This window comes from Artemia sp. Qi Xiang Cuo, chromosome 14, assembly GCF_049724085.1.
Source record: "Artemia sp. Qi Xiang Cuo chromosome 14, ASM4972408v1, whole genome shotgun sequence".
NCBI lineage: Eukaryota > Metazoa > Arthropoda > Branchiopoda > Anostraca > Artemiidae > Artemia > Artemia sp. Qi Xiang Cuo.
The window spans coordinates 23,564,494-23,588,395 of record NC_142807.1 but is presented as its reverse complement, the minus strand read 5'-3'; the positions used below and the strand labels follow the sequence as shown (position 1 = coordinate 23,588,395).

Genomic DNA, 23,902 nt, shown 5'->3' with positions numbered 1-23,902 from the left:
TTTATATAAATTTTATTCAAAATATTTAATGACACAATTTTTAGGTCAATTGCAGAGAAGCTGTCACTTTTGGGGTTGAAATATGTATTCAGGTTTAGAGGGGTAACAACAGCTAATTCAATATTACTTGAAGTCATACGCTCAATGAACTTACCAGCTTTATTTGCTGGTTTATTCCCCCACAAGAGGCTGTGGGCATTGAAGTCTCCACAAATAATAATATTTTTTAACATATTAGAATTATTAATATATTTGAAGAAATCCATGGCATCTGTTGTTTTGCCATTGGGGTTATAAAAGCTTATTATGTAAGTTTTTGTATTATTCAGCCAAACACTGATACCAATTGCATCAACAGCATTTACAAAATCTGGAAAGTTGATGCCACAGAATTTTATATTATTATTAACTATTAAAGCTGCTCCACCTCCTTTTCTCTCTGATGTTCTATCCTTTCTCAGGATAGTATATCCCACAGACTTAATTTGTTGATTTTGGGTTAAATGAGTATCCTGGAGGCAAGCAATATTGATGGATTTATTATTCATAAAAAATATTAGTTCATTTAGCTTGTTTTCTGTGAGTGATCTTACGTTCCACTGGAGTATTGATATGTGTTGTGTTGTTGACTTATTTTTCATATGACTGTGTATCAATGTTCAGCTTTGTTAATAGTAAAGCAAGATCTTTTTTTGCTTGAATGAGCATATCATCAGGGATGTAGATTTTTGCCAATTCTGCATTGATTTTTGTTTTCTATAATTTATGTACATTCATGGCCTCGACTGCATTACAGTTTAGAATGAATAAGCATATATTTGGGGATTGCATGTTTAGTTGTGCATCCTGTTTGTCAGTTAAGGGATTAATTCCCGGTAGTGTTTCTGGTTTGTTTCTTCTTGGGAGGGGGGGGCCAGGCTGACCTCATCTCACTGGACAAGGAGGCTTGTTGACTTGGTGATTCTTTCTGATAGGGATGTGAGCTAGGGGGCTTAGATGATGGTGTTTTATAAGGGGTACTTGATGCATTGGGCGCGTTTGACTTGGAGGTTTTGGTTTGTTTCATTACGGGCTTTATTTGGTATGGTTGGGCAGCATTTGCTTCCATTGCTGCAAAGGGGTATAGGATGGCTTTCTCTGTTACTATTTGGAGTGTTAGTGCTCTTTTCTTATATGCAGGGCATAGTGATTTATTGGTAGATTCACGTGGGCCTTTGCAATTGATACATGTAGGCTGAGTGTTGTTGCAAGTTGTCAACTCTTTAGGATGGAATGCTTTACAATTACTACACGCTAGGAGAATTTCATTACATTTGTTTGTTGTGTGTCCCAGTTTGAGACTCTTCTGACACTGGATAGGCTTTGGTTTGTCTTCCTTGTACGGTTTGATTTCCCCAAATAGGAATAACTTTTCTGGGATATTATTTGAAAAAAACTACGTTTTCTAAAGAGTTAAAGAGGCTGAGTCACGAGTTCGGACCTTAAAACGTACAGGGATTAGGAGGTGCAGCTGGGGGGCTGCCGCCCCCCAAACCCCCGCTTCCGTATATGAAAGGGGCTGTGCCCTCCTCAACGCCTCGCTCTTTACGCTAAAGTTTGACTTTCTTACAACTATTTTTTTTAAACAAAAAAACTTTAGCGTAAAGAGCGAGGCGTTGAGGAGGGCACAGCCCCTTTCATATACGGAAGCGGGGGTTTGGGGGCGGCAGCCCCCCAACTGCACCTCCTAATCCCTGTACATTTTAAGGTTCGAACTTGTGACTCAGCCTCTTTAACTTTTTAGAAAATGTAGTTTTTTTCAAATAATTTCTGCACGTTGTTGTACAGTTTATTACTTATTTAACTCTTTAGAAAACGTAGTTTTTTTCAAATAATGTTATCAAAGCAGTGGAGACTTACCTGTAACCTGAAGGCCGACTGTGATATTCTTCTGGAGACGCCTGTTGAGCCGAAGGATTTAATAGATTGGATTTAAAAAAGAAACTGAGTTTCTTTTTTAAACTTTAAATTCAATATAAACTCAACGCCTCGCTCTTTACGCTAAAGTTTTTATTGTTTAAAAAAAAGAGTTGTGAGAAAGTCAAACTTTAGCGTAAAGAGCGAGGCGTTGAGGAGGGCACAACCCCTTTCATATACGGAAGCGGGGGTTTGGGGGGTGGCAGCCCCCCAACTGCACCTCCTAATCCCTATACGTTTTAAGTTTCAAACTTGTGACTGAGCCTCTTTAAAAGCCCCCCAACTGTGCCTCCTAATCCCTGTATGTTTTAAGGTTCGTCCTTGTAACTCAGCCTGTTTAACTCTTTAAAAAATGTAGTTTTTTTCAAATAATTTAAAAAAGAAACTGAGTTTCTTTTTTAAACTTTAAATTCAGTATATAAAAAATTTCCTCTGACGGGGAATCGAACCCGGGCCTTCCACCTGACAGTCAGGAGTATCGACCACTGTACCAAAGAGACACAACTATGCTTGGATTTTTAGTCTGTGGGATCTATTTTTGACGCAAGTAAATGCCCAAAAAACTGGATATTTTGTTTTTGGAAAACAGGGAACAAGTGATCGGATTGAGCTGAAATTTCGAGAATAAGCTTCCAGGCCCCAGGAAAACTTATCTTCTAAATTTCAGCCCGATCGGACAACCTTAAAGGGAGGCTGTGGTGGGAAAATTTAACATGGGCTCTTATAGGAAAACGAGGTTTTTCGTAAATGTAAGTTCGGGGGATAATTTTTTCGGTCTGAAAATATCAAAAGGTCCTAACAGGTTGAATTCCGCTTTGAATGAGTCCTAATTCACTCAGATCCGTAGCCAACTGTGGCCTGTAGGCGTGGCTAATAAAAAAAAGAGAAATGAACATTAAGTGGCTATATCTGGTTTTTGGAAAACAGGGAAGGAGTTATCGGATTGAGCTGAAATCTTGAGGATAAGCTCCCGGGCCCTAGGAAAGCTTAACCTCTAAATTTCAGCCCAATCTGACAACGTTAAAGGGGGGCTGTGGTGGGAGGTTCGAAACTTCCGGCCCAGTTTACTCCATGAAGATAAAGTCGGAGGAGGATGAAATTTTGCACGTTTCTTAGTTTGAGCTTGGGCTACAAAATGCAATCACCGCCGTCTCTCTGCGACGTCTAGGACCGGAAATCGCTTAACATTGTGGTGGGTCTCCTCTTTAAAGAGGCACAAGTGTGCCTCCTTGATTAATTTTTTCCTTCAGTGTAAATAAGAAGGATCTACTTGTTTTTAGGCCACTAGAGTTAGGTTTACCAAGTTGAGTAACATCTTCAACTGGGATTGTGTTGCCAGCCCTATCTGAGAGCCCTCCTTTTAACTCCTGAATGGGTATTTCTGGGGGAACATTATAAACTACTATTTTTGTTGGGGATTTTTTTGGGTTCTATTTAGATGCATTAATTTAGGTATTCAGAAGGGATTTTAGATCAATTATTGTGTCTGCTGATTTCTGATCTTGGACAGCTATTAGCAGAGATCCATCATGGTGAATATTAAGAGAGAACATTGATTTTAGCAATTTGAAAATTGCAACTCTTATTGCAGGAATCTTTTTTATTTTAAAGGGGGTATTAGGAGAAATTTTAAGATAAATTCCCAAGTTTGGGAAGGGAGGATCTTGGGCGGGGAGAGGGGAAATGCTTTTGATTTGGGAGATTTTTTTCCTTTTTTTAGAGCTTCTAGAAAGGACCTCTTGAAACCCATTATCATCATTTATAGTGACATTAGCCCCTACACTGATCATTGTCCTATTCTCAGAATTGGAGCTATCATTTGAACTCTGTGATAGTGAGCTTGACCAGCCAAGATGGGTATCAATTTCACTGGTATTTGGGGTGGGATCTGGGGGGACATTTTTTTTTGAGGACTTCTAAGCATTGTCTATTGGAATAAGCTTTAAACTAAAACAAGAAAGGATATTACAATGATAACAGACCGTCTGCACTCTACTGTGGGGAAAACTTCACCATCCACAAAAGAAACACCACAGTATGGCCCTGAGGAGGATTTGAGCACGATTGGTTCGGTACAACTACTGATAAATTGAGGTAATAATTCTCGAGAAATTTATTTTAAATTTCTTAAAATGTTGCTGCTGCTGTTCTATTAAATCTGTATTAAATCTATGTCCATAGTTTTCTTCTACCAAAAGACTTTTTTGAAAAAAAAATTAAAAACAGACAGAATATTAGAAAAAAATGAATGTTATTAAATAAAAGCCTTTAATCTCCCCAGTGAGTTGAACCACAATTTAAGTCCTTTAATAACTTAGTTAATATTAAAAGGATAGCCAAGCATGTTAGACCTCTCTCGCCATAATGCCAAAGGAATCGGCCAAAGGAAGGAAGGATCGGCCTAAGCTAATTTGCGCCACCTACTTCACTTTTTAGCACAATTTAAAAAGATAACGTGGAAAGTCTTGATAAGAAAGGAAGATATAGTAAAAATAAATTGTTAATAATTGGTCATAATGGCCTTCTAATCTGTTGCTAGTGCTCAAAATGGTGGACTAGTTCATAGTTTTGCACCTAGCGTGCTCCAGTTAACCTAAGTTTTTAATCATGGAGTAAGTTGAACGTCATTAAGCCCTTATTCCTTTTCAGTTTGGTAAAGTTGGCTAGGGCTAGCTTATGTGTGCAATGCCTGGCACATTTGCATTTCCCCACTTTCGCTATAAAAATGGGTCGCTGGCTTGCTAGCTTCGAAAGTAAAACCTATTACTTGAGACAGTGCCTAATCTTGGGTAAAGTCCTACTTTAAAGGCTGCTTGTTATCTTTGAAAGTTTAGATTGGTAAAGGAAACTCAGGAATTAGCCTAATCAAGGTACAAAAAAAAGGCTAGGATAGGCTATATCCTGGGAAAGTATTTTCTAAGCTTCTGTGTCTACCCTTTTCTCATTTTAAGGGCCCTGAAGACTGCATAGCCTAGGCTACATAACAGGTCTGACATGAGTATGCCTAGGCTATCTGAATTCTGGATAAAATGTTGTGGTATTAGTGTACAGTTTCTCCAATTTCTTAAAAAAACAACTGAAAAATGTGGAAGTATTGATTGAATTTATGTTGCCTAGTTTTCATATGTAATCAGTATAGACATACGGTAAAAGACCAGTATCTGGTTGAGCAAAATTACGTAAAACTAAAACCCTCACATCTTGTTACCAAAGAGAAATTGAGAAGAATTGTATATATCAATGAATAGCTAAGAATCTAAGCTATGCATTGATGTAGTTATTACTGAAATTATTTTAGGTTAAATGCTTGAAATTATTAGTTTATTGACTTACCTCCAAGAACCTCTTTTTGGAAATACCAATTATCCTATTTTGATGTATATATCCTTTCAGTGTTTCAGGGTTTTTTACATATTAACAGAAAGCTGATTGTCTGCTGATTCTAAAAATATAACTCTTATTTCTTTATATTGGCTCTATAAATCACAAATATTATATATAATTTTTCCTTTTCAATTGCTTGTCAAAGCAGACCACATTTCAATTTTATGACGACAAATTTCTTCCACTGGGTTGAACCAAGAAGGTGGTTATCTCTTTCCACCCCCTGAGCGGGTGGCTGACTTGACTTCCCTAAAGACAAAAGAATTGTCTACCTGTTTTGTAACTGTAATTAGTACAGCCTACAGCAGTACAGGACATGTTTCTTAAAGATGATAGTTGAATAGAATTTATTAGCAATAATAAAGAAAATGGCAGAACAATATATTGATCAATACTCAGGGGAGTAGGGCTATCTTTTTGTTTTTCCAATGAAAATAGTTTTAAAAAAATGCATTTTTTAATGGAAAAGTTTTTTTTTCTGTAGAAATGTAGAAAAGAGGGTGAAAAAAAATTAGCATAACCACAAGCAGCCCTTTAGGGGAAGGATAGGGCTGCCCCATCTAGAAATCAAAATACTTTTTAGAATATTTTTACTGAGTATCCAAATTATCCATCTGAAAAAAATGGCTGACTCTGAAAAAATCTTCCTTCTACGGAAAGTTTTTGTCTCAACAGAAGGTTTCTCCCACGTGAAGTTCCCCCATGGGGAATCTCTCCCGTGGAAAATTAACCCACCTCACCATGGCAATATCTACCTGACAACTTCCACTCCTTTGAAAATATTACCTTGGCTATTTCCCCGGAATATCTTCAATTGTTGAATTGGCAAAAGAAAGCAGGTAAAATAAAATTATTTTTGTATCAGAGTTCCGGTAAATTCTTTTAAATATAGTTTCCCTTTGAAAGTTCATCCCTGTAAGCTTCCCTCCCCATGGTAAATTCTCCTGTTGGAAACACCCCCCCCCTCCTCTGCAGAAAATTTTTCCCACAGAAATATCACCCTCCCCGAAAAATGTCTACTTCCCAATAATAAATACTATATGTAAACACAGGACAACTTTCAAAACTTACAGCACTTTCCCGAGGGACTTGCAGGTTTGTGTCATCCCCAGAGGCTTGATTAATTGACCTTTCAACTATGCTGATCAAAATGGCTATCTCAAATTTTTGATCAGATGGGTTTGGGAAAAAGAAGCATGGGATTTTTTTAGTACTTTAAAAAAAGCGTCTTATTGTTCTAATCAAACGGCCCTTGTGTTTCAGGAGTCATTATTAAATAATTGGGACGAAAATTAAAACTTTAGCGTAAAGAGCAATGTGCTGAAGAGGGGACAACCCTCTTTATGTACATAATAATTTATGTTTATAAGTTTTAATGTTGATCCTTACTTTCAGTTGAAAAAACTTGTTTGTTTTGACTTTAATTTTGATTGTTTTTTAATTAATTCCAGAAAATCTGGCCCTACCTCCACAGAGAACCCCCCCCCCCCCACGGAAATATCCTTTATAAAATTCAACCCGGGTGAAAATTTACCTTGGACAATTACTCGTAACCACTCCGCGTGTAAAATTGAGACGGAAAAGAGAAAGCAAGACATAAAAAGAATTTTGTATAATAATTCTGCCAAATTCCCCCAGTGTAGAATTTCGACGATTTTGGTAAAAACGGGTTTGGGGAGGGAGCCTAGTAGGTGCCCTCCAATTTTTTGATCACTTAAAAATGGAACTTGAACTTTTAATTTCCATTCAATAAAGCCTCTTGCAATATTCTAGGACCGCTGGGTCGATACGATCACCCCTGGAAAGTAAAAAAAACAAATAAATACACAGGCATCCGTGTTCTTTCTTCTGGAAAAAAATACAAAATTCTAAATTTTTGTAAATAGGATCTTGAAACCTATATAGTAGGGTTCTCTGATATGCTGAATCTGAGTGTGATTTTCATTGAGATCACTTGACTTTTAGGGGCTGTTTCGCCCCTTTTTTTGAAAATCAGGCAATTTTTCTTAGGCTTGTAACTTTCGATGGGTAAGGTTAAACCTAATGAATTTTATATAGCCTATTGAAATCAGCATAAAAAGCCAATTCTTTTGGTATATCTATTGGTATCAAAGTTCTGTTGTTTAGAGTTTTGGTTACTGTTGATCTGGGTTGCTCCTTACTTACAATTTGCTACCACAAACTGTTTGATATTTAGGTTTTGATTTCAATATTTGGTCCAATATATTGACATCCATATCTAATATCGCCAAACACTAGTAAAAATTGCCTCCATCCCTGCCCCAAAGCAACTTAAACCTGTGTTTTCTACACAAAATTTTAGGCTGGGGGAATTTGCCAGAATTCCTATACAAAATTCTTTTTATTTGTCTTTGCAGTACTTGTTGCTTATATAATACACACTTGAGAAGTGAAGTTAGGCAAATGCTAAGGAAATAAAAAAAAAATATGATGAAAATATAATAGATTAGAAACAGATTTGGGCTATATATTTGCACATTAGGGGGGGGGGGTTGCAGAGAAGATGTTAAATACCTACCCAAATTACCAAATAAATACTTAAATAAAATATAGCTACAATTTATTTTCCAACCAACCAAGCCAAAACTAGTTGTCTGGTATAAAGAAGTAGCTTGACCAGTTTCTTGTCTCATCTTTGCATCATTTGCGATCGAAATTCTCGAGTGTGTATTATATAACCGACAAGTGCCAACTTTGTCAACTAAATTTAATTTGTGCAATTGTTAAAGGGAAAGCTTCCAACAGGGTTAGAATTGTCTAGAGGTTTTTCCATGGGGGTGTGGGGGTAATTTTCCCCTGGATAAAAATGAGATTAAATTAGTGAAAAAAACAAGTTTTCTTTTCAGCTAAAAGTAAAGTGCAAAATAAAAACTTAAAACAAACAGAAATTGTTCTGTATATGAGTCGGGTTGATTCCTTCTCAATACTTTGCTCTTTACGCTAGAGTTAAGCTTTTTGTCTCAATTCCTCAAGAACAGCTCCTGAAACTCTAAAGTCATTTAATTAGAATAAGAAGTATATTTTGTAAATTCTGAAGTATGTTAGCATCAAGAGCAAGCACTAGTAAAAGTTACCTCCATCCTTGCCCCAAAGCAACTTAAACCCGTGTTTTCTACAGGAAATTTTAGGCTGGGGGAATTTGCCAGAATTCCTATACAAAATTCTTTTTATTTGTCTTTGCGGTACTTGTTGCTTATATAATACACACTCGAGAAGTGAAGTTAGGTGAATGCTAAGGAAATAAAAAAAAATATGATGAAAAAAAAAAATATAGTTTAGAAACAGATTTGGGCTACATATTTGCACATTAGGGGGGGGGGGGTCCCATAGCATATGTTAAATACCTACCCAAATTACCAAATAAATACTTAAATAAAATATAGCTACAATATATTTTCCAACCAACCAAGCCAAAACTAATTGTCTGGTATAAAGAATTTGCTTGACCAGTTTCTTGTCTCATCTTTGCATCATTTGCAATCAAAATTCTCGAGTGTGTATTATATAACCGACAAGTGCCAACTTTGTCAACTAAATTTAATTTGTGCAATTGTTAAAGGGAAAGCTTCCAACAGGGTTAGAATTGTCTAGAGGTTTTTCCAGGGGGGTGGGGGTAATTTTCCTCTGGATAAAAATGATATTAAAATAGTGAATAAAAACAAGTTTTCTTTTCAGCTGAAAGTAAAGTGCAAAATAAAAGCTTAAAACAAACAGAAATTGTTATATGAGTGGGGTGGATTCCTTCTCAATACTTTGCTCTTTACGCTAAAGTTAAGCTTTTTGTCTCAATTCCTCAAGAACAGCTCCTGAAACTCCAGTCATTCAATTCGAATAAGAAGTATATTTTGTAAGTTCTGAAGTATGTTAGTGTCAAGAGCAAGGTAATGAGGAGGGGGTAACCCCCCTAAAATATGTGATAATTTATGTTGCAGTTATTGTAGGTTGCCTTGGACCTTGATTGCAGCTATTGCTGCAACTATGATCAGCCTAGTTTTTCTGTTATATGTGAGGCTAATAATAACTTGGCATTGGCTTAATAATGGGTTCGCTTTACGTATAAACACTATTTTATTGTATGCTGTTTAAATCCTAAACATAGTTTTGGTTAGAGGTTCAATTTCTTCACCAAAGATAGAACATCTAGCCTATATGAGGGACTAAGCTTAATCTAAGCCCGTAATCTAGGCAATCCTCTATACACAACAAAGCTCTTGGAGAATACATCAATCATAAAATATTTAAAATATATATTTTTAAATACGATACAAAAATATAGTCAAGCAATGAAAATAACCACATATAAAAATAATATTTACACAGTCAAAACTCATTATAAACATGATAACACATAAAAATAAACCATTTTTAATAAAACAAATTTACATGTAATCAAAATACACATATATGTTTTAGTCAGAAAAGATTGCAAGAAAAGATGCAAGAAAAGATTTGAAAAGTAATCATATGATTTGAAAAGCAATCTGAAATTAGTTTTTTTCTAATAAAAATAATTACATTTAACACAAAGATAATAATATAAAAAGATAATTTTTTAGACAGAATTATCCACAAAATCATTTCCTGGGATACTTTCAGCGATGATTAGATTTTCTGGGAGTAGCTTGTTAACTTAAATCTTGGGATCACATATAAAAATAAACCATTTATAGTAAAAAAATTACATTTAATTCAAATAAATATACATGTTGCAGTTGGTGCTACAGGAAAAGGGATTGAATAACAACTAATCCTTGTATTTGTTAGGTTGATGTAAATTGTAAATCTATTTGTGTAAAATAAATCCAAAGTTTCCTGATAGGAAAATGGAAAAATTCATGACGAAAATAAGACGGAAAATTTACTGAAAAAAAAAAAAATAAATATACAAACGATATGAGGATTGTTGGGAAATGTCCAGATTCTTTCTTTGCCCAAGTTTTTAATCAAACATATTTTTAAAATTTTTTAATAATCGTCACATTTAAATAATCTGCTAAATATAAAAAAAAAAAAAAAAAATTAGTAACACGAATCTTTAAGTTTTTCGCCAATTTAAGTTATATTGTAGGTAAAACCAGAAAATAAAACCTTAATGACAGCCTTTTTTCCTTTTCTTGATAAAAAAAAACTTGGGAAAAAATTCATTTAAAATAAAATTAAAAAAATCTATGCTAGGACAATCTAACAAGAGCACTAATAACTGACCAAATGGACAAATTTATTTTTAAAAAGAGCAAAAAACATTGAAAAGGCACAGAGGAGGGTTCCCCCTTTCCCCTGGGTCTGCTAGTGTGCAATATTCAGTATAAAAAAAGAGTGAAAAAGAAAACCCCCAGACAAAACCAATAAACAGTAATCTTAAAATACAAAAATAAGGAGGAATAAAATAAAAGGAAAGAAAAAAGTTTTAGCTATTGATTGGGATTTGGATTTAATATGGAGGATTATGAATAGTGAAACAAGGGGCACAGTAAAAATCTGTGTCTGATGCCCTTACAAATTTAAGAAATGGCTTTGGGTATTTATCCAAAAGTGTCTTGGGTATGCAACAATAATGCATGTGTTTACGACATTCAAGATTGCTGCACGATACCCAAAAACTGTGCTTTACACCTTGACCATATATTTCTTTGCAATAAATGCAAAGCCACTGGTCATCTTCAACGTTTGCTGCTTGTTTTTTTTGTGGTTTTCTTGCAACCACCTCATACAAGAAGATTGCATTAAACAGGAGTCAGGTGGACAACTTATTTTCCGGGAAGGCCTTCCATTGTCACTGGCCTCTACACTTGTACCTGATAAAAACTTTCCATTGGACCAGTGACAGAAAGAGAAGGGGAGCTAGGCATAGCTGCAGAGCTACAATGTGGCAGCACCACGGTCCTCGGAATAGAAGTTACTTCCCTCCTTGTTGTGCTTACTTCATCTGGCAAACATACTGCATGACTCCAGTTATTCTCTGTAGTGTTGGGTTTAATTTCTGGTAAATAAGTGACCATGGATCTGGTGTTATGGAGAGAATTATAAGCATCTCGCCACATATAAAAAAATAGCGTATGCTCTCTATTTCCCTCCCACCCCATAGAATTCCTCTGTCACATAAACTCATTGAGGTCATTGGGGTCAATATGATCAGCAAAATAAGTTAAAAAACTTTTTTATCGATGAAGGAGAATTTTCTAATGGGAGAGGACTGTGTTTTGCTGGAGAAGGTATTGGAGGTGAAAAGGATGCTGTGGATGTAGTCGGGATGGTAGTAGATGATTCGAGGGGTTCAATATTACTTAATAATGATCCTGAGGAAGGTTATTGGATAAGATTCGACCCCAAAGTTGATGGAACAGGAATAGGATCTGGGGTCAAAATTAAGGGGGGTGAAGTCGAGGGTGAATTTTGATTTTCTGGAGAAACAGAGGAATCCCTTTCAACACATTTTGTAAAATTAATATTGTCTGCAACAAATGGAAAGAGCCCAGTTGCACGAAACGCATTTTTGCAAGTACTTTCTTTCATTTTTCGAATTATTCTTGGTAGATGAGCCGCGAAATTAGTTTTTTTTTTATTTCTCTTGGACGGTCACTGACTCTTTCCAATAGTGTAATTCCATTCTCATCACAAATACCAGCCTTATATTCACTAATATGGTGTTTCCATGACCTTTTCAAGGGGCCAAAAATACCAACGTCAGCTGGTTGTAATATATGGGTCGCATTTGGAAAGAAGCACGGCAGTTCAATTTTATTCTCTAAACAGAATCTGGACAATTCATGATTTATATGGGACCTGTGTCCATCAAAAGTTACGATGACTTAGTCGTTGTTTAGGCCCTGTTCTTGTAACCATGGCACAAATATATCTCGGATATACCGTAGTAAGGCTGAGGGCTGTATCCAACCTGAGTCATTGAAATCTTCTGTCAACTCTTGCAGTACAGACTTTGCTAAAGCCGAGTTTCTAGTTTTGCCTTTAAGATTGAGAGGTCGTGGATACTCCCCTTTTGCATTAAAACAATTGAGGAGTGTGAGCCCACTTTTTTTCGTTATTGGCCTGGAGGCAGACAACTTGGCTACCTTATTTAGCAAGCACTCTGTTTTTTTTTGGCAGAATTAGGGCTAAAATATAACATGGTTTCGTCTAAGTTAAACCACCGACTTAGGTTATCAAACAGTTCTTGGGGAAGTACCCCTTCCAATTGCAATTTGGTATTTGCATGCCAATTCCTTAGATTTGTCTTGCTCACAGCAGTAGCACCAGCATGAATTATTTTGACGGCTCTTTCGGAAATTGTCTTGCTCTGCCTTTTCTTGAACCGCTGAGCCCACATTCCGCTTGGGATACCGCTATTTTAAAATCGGGCTAATATATCGGTAACAGCCACACTTGCAAGCCGAAGGGGCAGTCTCAATAAGTTTAATGTCGTTATTGGGAACCCGCTGACCTGGCTTGAATGACTGAAGTGTGTTATAGCTTCTTAAATTTCTGCTCCAAGTGCTGGATGAGGCCCTGTGTCCAGAGCCTCCCGAGGTACCAGGCGATACTCATAGTCTAATTTTAATATAGGGATCCCATATTTTATCGATGTCGCCTTAATTGTTTGGCTTTGGCGTATCTCCGCCTCGGCTTGCTCCTTTTGCGAAGGATTCATACTGAAAAAAAAGAAAAGAAAAGAATAAATTTCTGCTATAAAGACCAAACTGAAACGAAAAAGACAGTGTCTCTAAGCAAATTAGATAAAGTGCAGTAATGGCGTTTTCACATTAAATTGTATACCCTTTTACAGTAGCATAATGCTAAGAAATTCAAAGTTTCAGAAAGAAGTGTGTCCGTAACCTACTCAACCGAGCCAACGATTCTTGTTTAGGGAGGGAAGGGGTACTAAGATTTTTTTAGTACGGGCGGGGTTTTGAGAAATTTCCGACTCATTAATTACTTGGCGAAGTGTTTTCTGGAAACCCTTCTCCAGCTCTACAAATAAATTTTGCACTACATTGTTTACCCTTTAGTTTATAATGCAGGGTTTTTAAAAAGCCTGCAATGGGAACGAGAAAACTACTGATTATATTTGAGTGATTTTTTTTCACATCACGGACTAAAAAAATCTCAGTTTGAAAAAATGGTTTGTTTTCTGTTTACGAACCGTTAGTTTAATAAACCATGTTGTCGACCACAAACAATTTAGCAACCGAGGCTGTGTTAGTTGTGAATGGAAGTGGCCTAAACATTGATTTTTGGTCAGACACGTGTCTAGACATGGCATTTTAGCTAGATACGCATGTTAACGCCATTTGATAGTAACCAAAGCTTTAATAAAAAGAAGTTTTGATTGAAATATACACATAACAGATATTGTTTTATATAAACTATAATATATAAAATTCATTAACTTTAAAGTTATATGTCTAAAATAATGATCATCAAAAAATTTGCTTGATTTGCTGGAAAAGATAAAACATTACTAAGTATATAAGATTAATGAAAAAAAAATCCATAATATTAAGAACATCAGAGAACCTTGATTGAGGAATTTCAAGTTCTTATCTACCATAATACCAAATTTTGCATTATTTTTCTTACCTTTTTGAGAAGACAATTTATAAGAGTATGTATTCGTTTTTATTTTTATCCCATAGCCTATCGCAATAAACCACTGATCTTAGAAAATTAAGAAAAGGTTCATCTGAATAGAAAACAAAAGTTCTAGCGTCCTTCTAAGTATGCCTAGCTTAGGCAAAAAGATTGCGCCTCAGTAAAGTGGCGTTTTCTGTCTTTTTGTGGCACCGAACTACACTTTTGTCCCAAATAGGGAAAAGGTGATACCGATTGAAAATTCTGAGGAAGCCAAAAGATTTAAAATGATTAACAAATCATATAATAAGATTTCGTGTTTCCGGTTACGTATTTACTTAGCGTATAAACATAGCCCGTAACTTATAAACTTATGTAGCTATGAACTTGGTGTGTGCACAATAGACAGATGTGACCTGTGCGTCCGCACAGGTCTTTGTACCACCACAGGCCCCGTATTTAAGCAGGGCCATTAATTTGTGAAAATGTCACTAAAAACTTCAATAATATGTATTTGAGTAAAGAGCTATAAATTAGTTTCAAGCCCCAGATACTCCCTATTATTTGGCTCCCTCTTTATGCCAATAAGACTGACATAGTTGTTCCGCAATCTGATTGAAGCAAATAAAAGACAAAATAACTTAAGTTATATCTAGATATAATTAATTATCTTACCTCAAACAAGTTGTCTGTCTCCTGAACTTCAAGGACTTGTCTCTCTCCTTGCTCTGCCTAGAGTCTTGTCTTGCTCCTCAAATGTTAAAGAAAAAGTTAATCTTCAAAAAGACAAAACTTCAACTCTCCGCTCCTCCAGTGTTAAAAAATTGAGATAAAAAACTACTCTTGAAAAAAACAGAGATTTCAATCACTCGAGTAGTGTATTTCTTGACTGGTACTATCTTTATTAACTAGTTGATAATATTCACAGGCAATTTTGAGAATTCTTATTACAATAGTTCGTTTCGCGGTCACTGGTTCATATATAGAGTCCCCGAAGCCGCGCCACGCCGACATTACGGCGGCGAATGTGTGATTTAGTATCGGTGGCGGCGCGCCACCAATTTTTTTGGCGGCGCGCCACCGATTTTTTTGGCGGCGCGAATTTTTTTTGGCGGCGCGCCGCCGACTTTAGACCGGTGGCGCGCCACGGCGTGCCGATTTTTCTGATTAAAAATAATAATAAAAATTCCTCTTCACCAAGCACGTTCAACCTCGATTTTAGTAAGGATTTTTAAATGGTTAGCTAGAAACATACAAGAACAATATGACAAAACAGGAATTTGTTGGGCCGTTCGGAAAGTGTTTATGTTCACCGTCGATCAGACCAAGTAGAATTCTCATTTTTAGCCACTAGACCCAGGGAAACCTATGTTGTGTTTATGTTTAACATCGCATTGTTCCTATAAAATCCCGTGTTTAGTCATTTCCTTCTTGTTAATGATTTGAGCTAATGTGTGTATAATTTTCAAAGTTTGAAGTTCAAACATCTCCTGTTCATCAAATTCATACGAAAAGGGAGTGAAAAAAAAACAACAACAAATAACAACATCGAAAAAACATTGTATACAAGTCAGATACCATGGCTTAACAACACCAACAATTATAATTCAGCGGTTACATAACTTCAGTTACAATTGATGTAACAATAGTGAGTTTGTTTACTCTGCTTGGAGCCATTGATCTTTTTGCAGTCACTATCAGTCCTGTCGTGCTAAAAAGCCGTTTAGCTGGGACACTTGTGGCCGGTACAGCCAGAACTTGACGAGCGTAAACTGCCACTCGCGGTATCGGATACTAGTATTGGACATTGGGGTCCCACAGAATGCCGCAAATGGGCTTCTTCTTTGTATCTGCTGAAATAAGTTGTTTTTATAAGGTAGAACACACTTGCACCTTTACCATAGGGCTCCTGCGCTCTACTGCGCTCTGTGGGGGAGTAACCTCCTCAAAAAACATTTTTTCTCTCTGGAAATCAGTTACTCTGAACAAAATGGCTATCTTAGAATTTTGATATGATGTGTTTGGGGAAATGGTGGGCGTAGAAGGGGTGTTATCTGCCTTCTAATCACTTTTGACTATTAAAAAGGGCACTAGCTATTCCAATCGAATGAGCCCTTTTCGAAGTTTTTACGACAGCTCCTTCGACACGAATTGCCCTGGTATGAAAAAAAAAAAAGAAAAAAAAAAAATACATTGTGCTAACATTGTTCTTTACTTAGGCAGCGCGATTGCGCTGCCTATGATAACATCCTGAATTGCCTAATGCTCTTTTACCTACCTCTTTTCAACCGAAAAATCAGAAAGAAAAATGAACAGAATTTTAAAGTGGAAGGTAGAATTTTTGTTTCAAGAAAAATTTCTTCTTCTCCTTCCTACGAACCGATATACATGGCGAGCAGTATTTATCTTTAAGAAACAGATTAGCCGGGATGACGGTTGAAGCCCGGAGATCGAGATCGATAACCAAAAAAGAGAGCAAAAAAAAACACGGCCGTGCATTAGGGACGCCGCCGCCGATAGAATCAGCGGCGGTGTCAGCGCGCTGATGCAAGCTCGGCGGCGCACCACCGTTTTTTTTTCGGCGGCGCGCCGCCGACTTTTCGGCGCGGCTTCGGGGTCTACATATATTGATCGATCACCGCCGTACCCGGGTTAACATTTCTTGCATGAGCTTACAGGGTGAAAATGAAAAAATCTGTGTTTGTTCCTGGCGTTTTAAATAGAAATTTAAAAATGAAGGAGAACTCAGATTTTTGATTTGAAACCTAATTAATGCTTTAGAAAGTGTTTGTTGCGTGCTTATACTTTTTTTACGTCCGACAATTGTTCAGGGGTCCTTCAAATCGGAATAATCGGCCTAATCTACAGCAGTGTAGGGGACAAAAGCTTAAAAATCCCTGATTCGGGCATTTAAAGATTTTTTGTGGGTTTCCTTATATTTTTTTTTCTTATTTAGCCGTCAGTGTCCTATTGAATAGTAATAATCTCAATATCCTTTTTACAATCATAATGTACATTAAATGCCGTAGGAATTTTTAAACAAACACAGCCTATCTTATCCAAGTTAACCAAAATTTGCCGAAAGATAAAATTTGATAATCTTCTAGTCCTTTGATTATCCAAAATAGAAATGCAATTGATTAGCTACAAGTTAGCTTATATTAAGTAATAATATAATTATAATATTATAATTATAATATTATAATTATAATATCATAATTATAATATTATAATTATATTATAATTATAATATTATTGCATTGAAAAGCTTAAATTATAATTTTTCGTCCTAACAAATCTTACTGCGACTATTCCAGGACTATATGTCCCAGAGATTTTAGACCCTTTTTAAAACAATCCTGACTAAATTTTTTCAGTTGGGGGAGGGGCAATGCTCAATACTTACGGTGTAAATTGAAGGAATAATGTGTTTTCCTTTTCAATACCCGATCAGGATGCACCTATATTTTACAAGCTTCTATGTACAAAGTTAAAAACTTTTTTTGGAGGGAGGGGGTGCTTACTACATGTGCAACCAATTTTCCTCCCATTCTCTACACAATGGGCTACTCTAAGGACCCGTCTTCATTCTAACCCTTCTCAAATATCTTATTCATTCCCCAACCAGGATGAAATTACCTCTACAAGAAATTGCCCACGTAATACCCTCCCTAGATAGCACAGCTTTAAAACATACCTCCTCTCTCCGTGCCTCTTTTACCCTAGAATACCAACCAAGACAGTCAGATGTTCTCATCTGACACCCAGAATTCTGAATTTCCTGATCAACTAAAATAGAACATACCTGTTCATATACCTCTCCTACTCGCTAACTCCTACCAAGTCCTCTATTCCGTTTACCCGACATTCCGCACGAATCCAAAATTGCCTTAATCTGCCCCATCCACGAACAAATTCTTCTGTCTACAAAAGACTCTACCAATGCTTTCCTCACTAACAAGCATAGCATATATTAAATATGTAACATAACCTAGGTACCTCCCCCTCCCCCTCAACCCCAAAAAACAAACGTTTAAATATTGTAAACTCAATAAGAAACCACGCTTTGCCATCAATTTATCTAGCAAATTCCCGTTTGTTTGCTTTCTTGTCTGGTTTCCTTGTACAGTCTATAGCGCTGGTTTAGTTATAATGTACAAGCAGGCATGTGCGCAGGAATTTGTTTCGGGAGGGGGCCCAATTCCTTCAAACCCATTATTCTATGAAAAAAATCAGAAAAATATGGGAAAGTGAAAAAAAATCGTGAGATTTCGAGGGGGCCCGGGCTCGGAGGCCCCCCTCCCCTGCGTATGTCACTGTGTACAAGTACCGTTTAAATATTGTAAACGCAATGAGAAATCACGCTTTGCAATCAATTTAGATGGGAAATACCCATTTGACGGGTTATGTCTGGTTTCCTTGTACAGTCTATAGCGCTGGTTTAGTTATGATGCATAAGCACCAAATAAACTCATCCACAACGGGTAAATTTTCCATTCCAAACCTGAACTTCTCTCTCCCCCCCCTTTATATTATATATATATATATATATATATATATATATATATATATATATATATATATATATATATATATATATATATATATATATATATATATATATATATATATATATATGTATATATATATATATATATATATATATATATATATATATATATATATATATATCTAGCTGTGTTTCTAACTTCCCTCCCTAAGAAAATTCATTAAACTACATAATTAATTTTAATCTATGGATGCACTCTTTAGTGCTACAGTAATCAGATAAGAACCAAAACTTGGTTCTTATCTGATTAGTTCTATCTTCCGGTTCATTAAACTTGTCAGCTTAACACCATAAACTGTCATCAATGTCAATTACAACTGAAAAGCTTATAATCAACTCGTTATTTTAATTTTCAGTGCAAGCGCCTTGGCTAATTGGCTTAAAGTGTATAAACATGTGTCCACAAACATATATTTAATACTAAAATTATGCCTATCCTACATTACGGATCAGAAATATGGGGGTATCAGCCGGCAAAGCAACTAGAAACCATTCAACTTCAATATTATAAACGAGTTTTTGGCCTACACAATACAACACATACGTTAGTATTAAAAGGTGATCTTGGTAAATTTAACCTGAAATTAAAAAGATATACCCAAATCATCAAATTTTGGTTAAGACTTCTAGAACTTCCCCAGACTAGACTTGCCCGAGGAGCATATGAACATCTTCTCCTTCAGTGTAACAAAACATCATGGGCAGAACAAATCAAAAGTATATTAGATGAGAATGGATTTTCAAGTTCGTGGGAGAAGGGAAAAGGGCCAGAGGATCATGAAAAGTTCTTCAAGGAATTTAGTTCAAGACTTGAAGACCAAGAAGTGCAACTATGGCAAGTAGCTGTGGACAAATCTCCAGAGTCTTGCTTTGTATAGAAAAGTAAAAGAGAATTTTGGTCAGGAGTTTTATTTCAAGCTGGGATTGCCCATTAAATATCTGAGGATTTGGATTCAGATTCGAGCAAATTGTCTTCCAATTTATACTAAGGTTGCAAGGAAAAAGAGGGAAGGTTCGGAGGCCGGGTGTAATTGCTTAAGATGTGGGGAAAATGATTATGGTTTGGGCCATTTCCTCCTCCGGTGTAAGCAACTATCTCATTTAAGGGGATTAATTATCCAGGAGGGGGAAGATAGGCTGCTTTGTGAGTTAATGAGGTCTAGGACTCCCCGTTATATTGTGGCAGTAGGAAATTTTGTATTGATGGGAAGGATGTCAAATGAAGTGTAATTTTTCTTTAGTATTTGTCTTTTTGTATATGGCTTTAATTGGCTTTTAAATACAGATTATTATTATTATTATAAAACAACTCGAGTGTGTTTATTTTAGTTTTACTACCATTCAAGGATGTATCCAGGATTCTGTTGGGGGGAGGGGGGATGCAATAAGAACACCGTAAGAACATATCAAAAATTCAAAACTGAATTTATGCATCTTTAATACGTCTTTCTGTGCCGGAGAAACATTTTTTTTTGGGGGGGGGGGGAGGTTCAATCCTCTAATCCTGCTTCCTGGATACGTTCTTGCTATCATTAATATATTTTTTATGTTAATACTAAAATGACCAATAACGTTCAAAAAAAACTCGGAGATCCAACCTAACAATTTATTGGGGACAAATGTATGCAATTTAGATATGGCCTATACAACCAGTCTTATCAAACAGTTTGTGATGACGAACTGCAAGTAAGGAGCTAACCAGCTGAATACTAACCGAAACTTTAAAAACGGAATTTTGATACCAATAGATATATAAAACAAAATGGGATTTTTATGCTGATTTCAAATATATAAGTTTTATTAAATTTAATTTTACCCATTAAAGGTTATGAACCTGAGAAATTTTGCTTATTTACAAAAAAAAGTGGACGTCCCTAAAAGTCATAGAATCATAATGAAAATCACTTCATCAGATTAAGCATATAAAAGAATCCTACAAGAGGTTTCAAGCTGCTCTATGCAAAAATGTAGAATTTTGTATTTTTTGCCAAAAGAAAGATCACGGAGGCGTGTTTATTTGTTGTTTTTTCCCAGGAGTTATCTTATCAACCAAGTGGTCCTAAAATATTGGGAGAGGGCTCATTCCAACGGATATTAAAAGTTCTAGTGCCATTTTCAAGTGACCAAAAAATTGGAGAGCAACTGGACCCCCTCCCACGCTCATTTCCCCCCCCCCCCAAAGTTATCTGAACAAAATGTTGAGATAGTCATTTTTGTTCAGTATAGTTGAAAGATAAAACAACTATGTCGTTAGCTGTAAAATGACCCCTCACAGTCCGTTGGGAGAGGCCTATAAGTTGTGAAATTCGTCTATTGTCTACATGTAGTATTTGTTATTGAGAAGTATGTACATTTTTTTTTTGGGGGGGGGAGTGTTCTGGGACACTGGTGGCAAGGCCTTACCCAGGATTTTTTTCGGAGGGGTTTTTACTCAAAAAAAAAAATTTGGGGTGGGTTTTACACAAAAAACGCATAAAAAATTTGTTTATAAGCATTTTATTACGTTTTTACGACTCAGACAAACATTTCGGGGGGGGGGGGGGGGGTGCAACCGGGGGACCCCCCCCCCCCCCCCTCCGGATATGGCCCTGACTGTGGGTTTTGAAAGAATTACTATACGAAATTCTTTTAATTGTCTTACATTCTTTTTGCCAAATTTTTCATGTAGAGATTTTCCAGGTCAATTATCCAGAGTTTTTTTTCCGCGTGTTTTGTTTTACCCAAAAACAAAACAAACTATAGCCAATCATGACATATCCTAGGCATGCTACATACTTGAAGTTTCAATTATTTTTTTTTAATATGATAGGTTTAATTACAATAGAATAGGAAAATTCAAGAAAGACCCATTTTTTCAAATCAAACTACTTTTGTCTTAATTCTCTGGTACTAATATGAATGCTTAGCTCATCAGAGCACTACAGCCTTATTTACATAGATCCATTTCCAGGTCCAATTTATGACTAAGGTGACCTTGTTTACTGACAATATGAGTCAGAAATTAGAAATTAGTTCACAGCAAAACAAAAATGAAAGCTAACCAAAAACGGAGTATTTTTACCCCACTTTAAAATGGTGGCTGGTGTTTGAATCACGGAGGCTTGTTTATCTGCTGTTCTTTCCCAGGAGTGATCGTATTGACCAAATGGACCTAGAAGGGCTCTTCCAAATGGATATTAAAACTTCTTGTGCCCTTTTTAAGTGACCAAAAAGACTAAAGGATAACTGGTCCCCCGCCCAAGCTCATGGCCCCCCAAATTATCTGATCCAAATTTTGAGATAGCCTTTTTGTTCGGTCTAGTTGAAAGATCAAACAACTATGTCTCTTAAGGCCGTACCCAGCGGGGGGGGGGGGTACGGGAGTTTGAACCCTTCTCCCCCACAATGTTTGTTTGACTTGTAAAAACATAACAAAAATGGATTAAAACAAAATTTGAATGCGTTTTTAGAGGGTTTTTCGTGTAAACCCCCCCCCCCTACCCAAAAAAAACAGCCTTGATGTCTTTAGCTGTAAAATGACCCCCCCCCTTGTAAGTTATGTAAGTTATGAAGGGAGAGGCCTGTAAGTTATGAAATTAGTCCATTGTTTACATGTAGTATTTGTTATTGGGAAGTATGCACTTTTTTTCTGGGGGGGGGGGGGGCGGTTCTTAGGATAGTTTTCTATGAGTAGAATGTTCCTTGGGGAGGGAAAATTCTGGATTGTGAATATTCTAGGGGAAATGTTACACTGGGGACAAGGCCATACCCAGGATTTTTTTCTTTGCTTTCTGGGAAATAATTTTCACAGAAGGGGGCTTTTCTGGAGGGATCAAGAAACCGATTAGAGATTAAAGTCTTATTGAAATGAAAGGATACAAAGGAGAATATTTTAGGCTGAATCGTCTGCAAGCAATTTTACAGAGAGGGGGGGGGGGTCGCAGCGAAAATGAAACTGGCTGGAGGGAATTTGACAGGGAGAGGGTGCACTTTACATTGGATAAACGTTCCACAGATGAGTTTTCCGTGAGGGGGAGGGGTCTATTTCATAGAGGGTCAACCAGATCCACCGGTATTATTTGAAAAACGAACAGAAATTATTCTATATATGAAGGGTTGCCCCTCCTCAATACCTTGCCTTTTATGCTAAAGTTCGACTGTTTACTAAAATTGAAACACGTGGGCCGTTTAATTACAATAGGAAGCTTTTTTTAAAAGTGCTAACAGCTTTAGCGTGAAGAGCAGAGCGTTAAGGAAGAGTCCTTCATATATGGAATAAATCTGCCAAAAATTAATATGCAAATCTTGTTTTAATTTTTCATGTACGGTGAGCCAAATTCGACCCTGCATCAGTTGAAAAACGTTCAGAAACTAAATTTAAAAAAAACGATTTTTTTACTGAAAGTAAGGAGCGACATTAAAACTTAAAATTAACAGAAATTATTCTAGATACGAAAGGGGCTGTCCTCTCCTCAACGCCTCGCTCCTTACGCTTAGGTTTTTATTGTTTTAAAAAGTAGAGTTGCTACACGGAGTTGAAATTTAGTGTAGAGAGAGAGGTGTTGAGGGGGGGGGACAGCCCCTTTCATATATGGAATAATTTCTGTTCGTTTTAAGTTATAATGTCACTCCTTACTTTCAGTTAAAAAACTTAAAAAAAAATAATTCAATAGATTAAAACTTAACTTTCTGATAAAACTTAATCATTTGGGTTGGGAGCAGAGTAGTAAAATTCGTCTGTTTTATTCTTGTGCATGTTATTCCATGTTATTATACTGGCTTTTTGGTGCAAAAATACCATAATTCTGTATTTAGCCCATTAGAAGAAAATTTCTTTTTGTGTACAATTGTTGGTTTCTTTGAAACACTGTCAAAATTATAAATCACAACAAAAACGGATACACGCTTAACCTTGTTTCTGTAATAACAGGTTGTAACTTACCTTCAATATTTATTTGCATTGCCACTAACCCATATTTTTGTTTTTATTTCCAATTAGCTTTAAGTTATTTTTGTAGAAATTTTCCTTCATGACACCTTTCACCAAGAAGGCGGGGGTGTTGTTACTACACTTGCATTGTGTCATGCAGTAGTAAAATAGGGGCGGTCCGAAAACCCGTCTCTGTTTTTCCAGAATGCCGAAGAAAAGTGGTTCTTTCCGAAAAGAGGTATTTTACCCTATGTAGGGAAGAGTGGTCCATACTGAGCTGGATTTTGGTGCTGCCTGTTGGGTATTTTGTTACTTCTCTTGCATCATAACATAGCACATAACAAGTAGTTTTTTTGATAATTTTTGCATATTTTAGTACTGGCTCCATCTAGGGAAAAATCTCAGTGGATCACTATGTACCACCTGGCCCGGTATGGACCGGGGTTGGCGCATGGTGAGCCACCTTATGGTACAAACTGGGCCATTTGAAGACTTTC

At 36.4% G+C, this 23,902-nt stretch overlaps 1 protein-coding gene across 1 annotated transcript in view; it reads left to right on the top strand.

Moving 5' to 3' along the window:
• The first annotated feature begins 4,419 nt into the window (after positions 1-4,419).
• Positions 4,420-23,902, top strand: part of crc (bZIP transcription factor crc) — a 72,508-nt gene continuing 53,025 nt past the window's right edge. The window contains exon 1 of the mRNA XM_089100078.1: positions 4,420-4,568. The gene's annotated coding sequence lies outside the window, so the exon portion shown is untranslated. The remainder of the gene's footprint in view (positions 4,569-23,902) is intronic.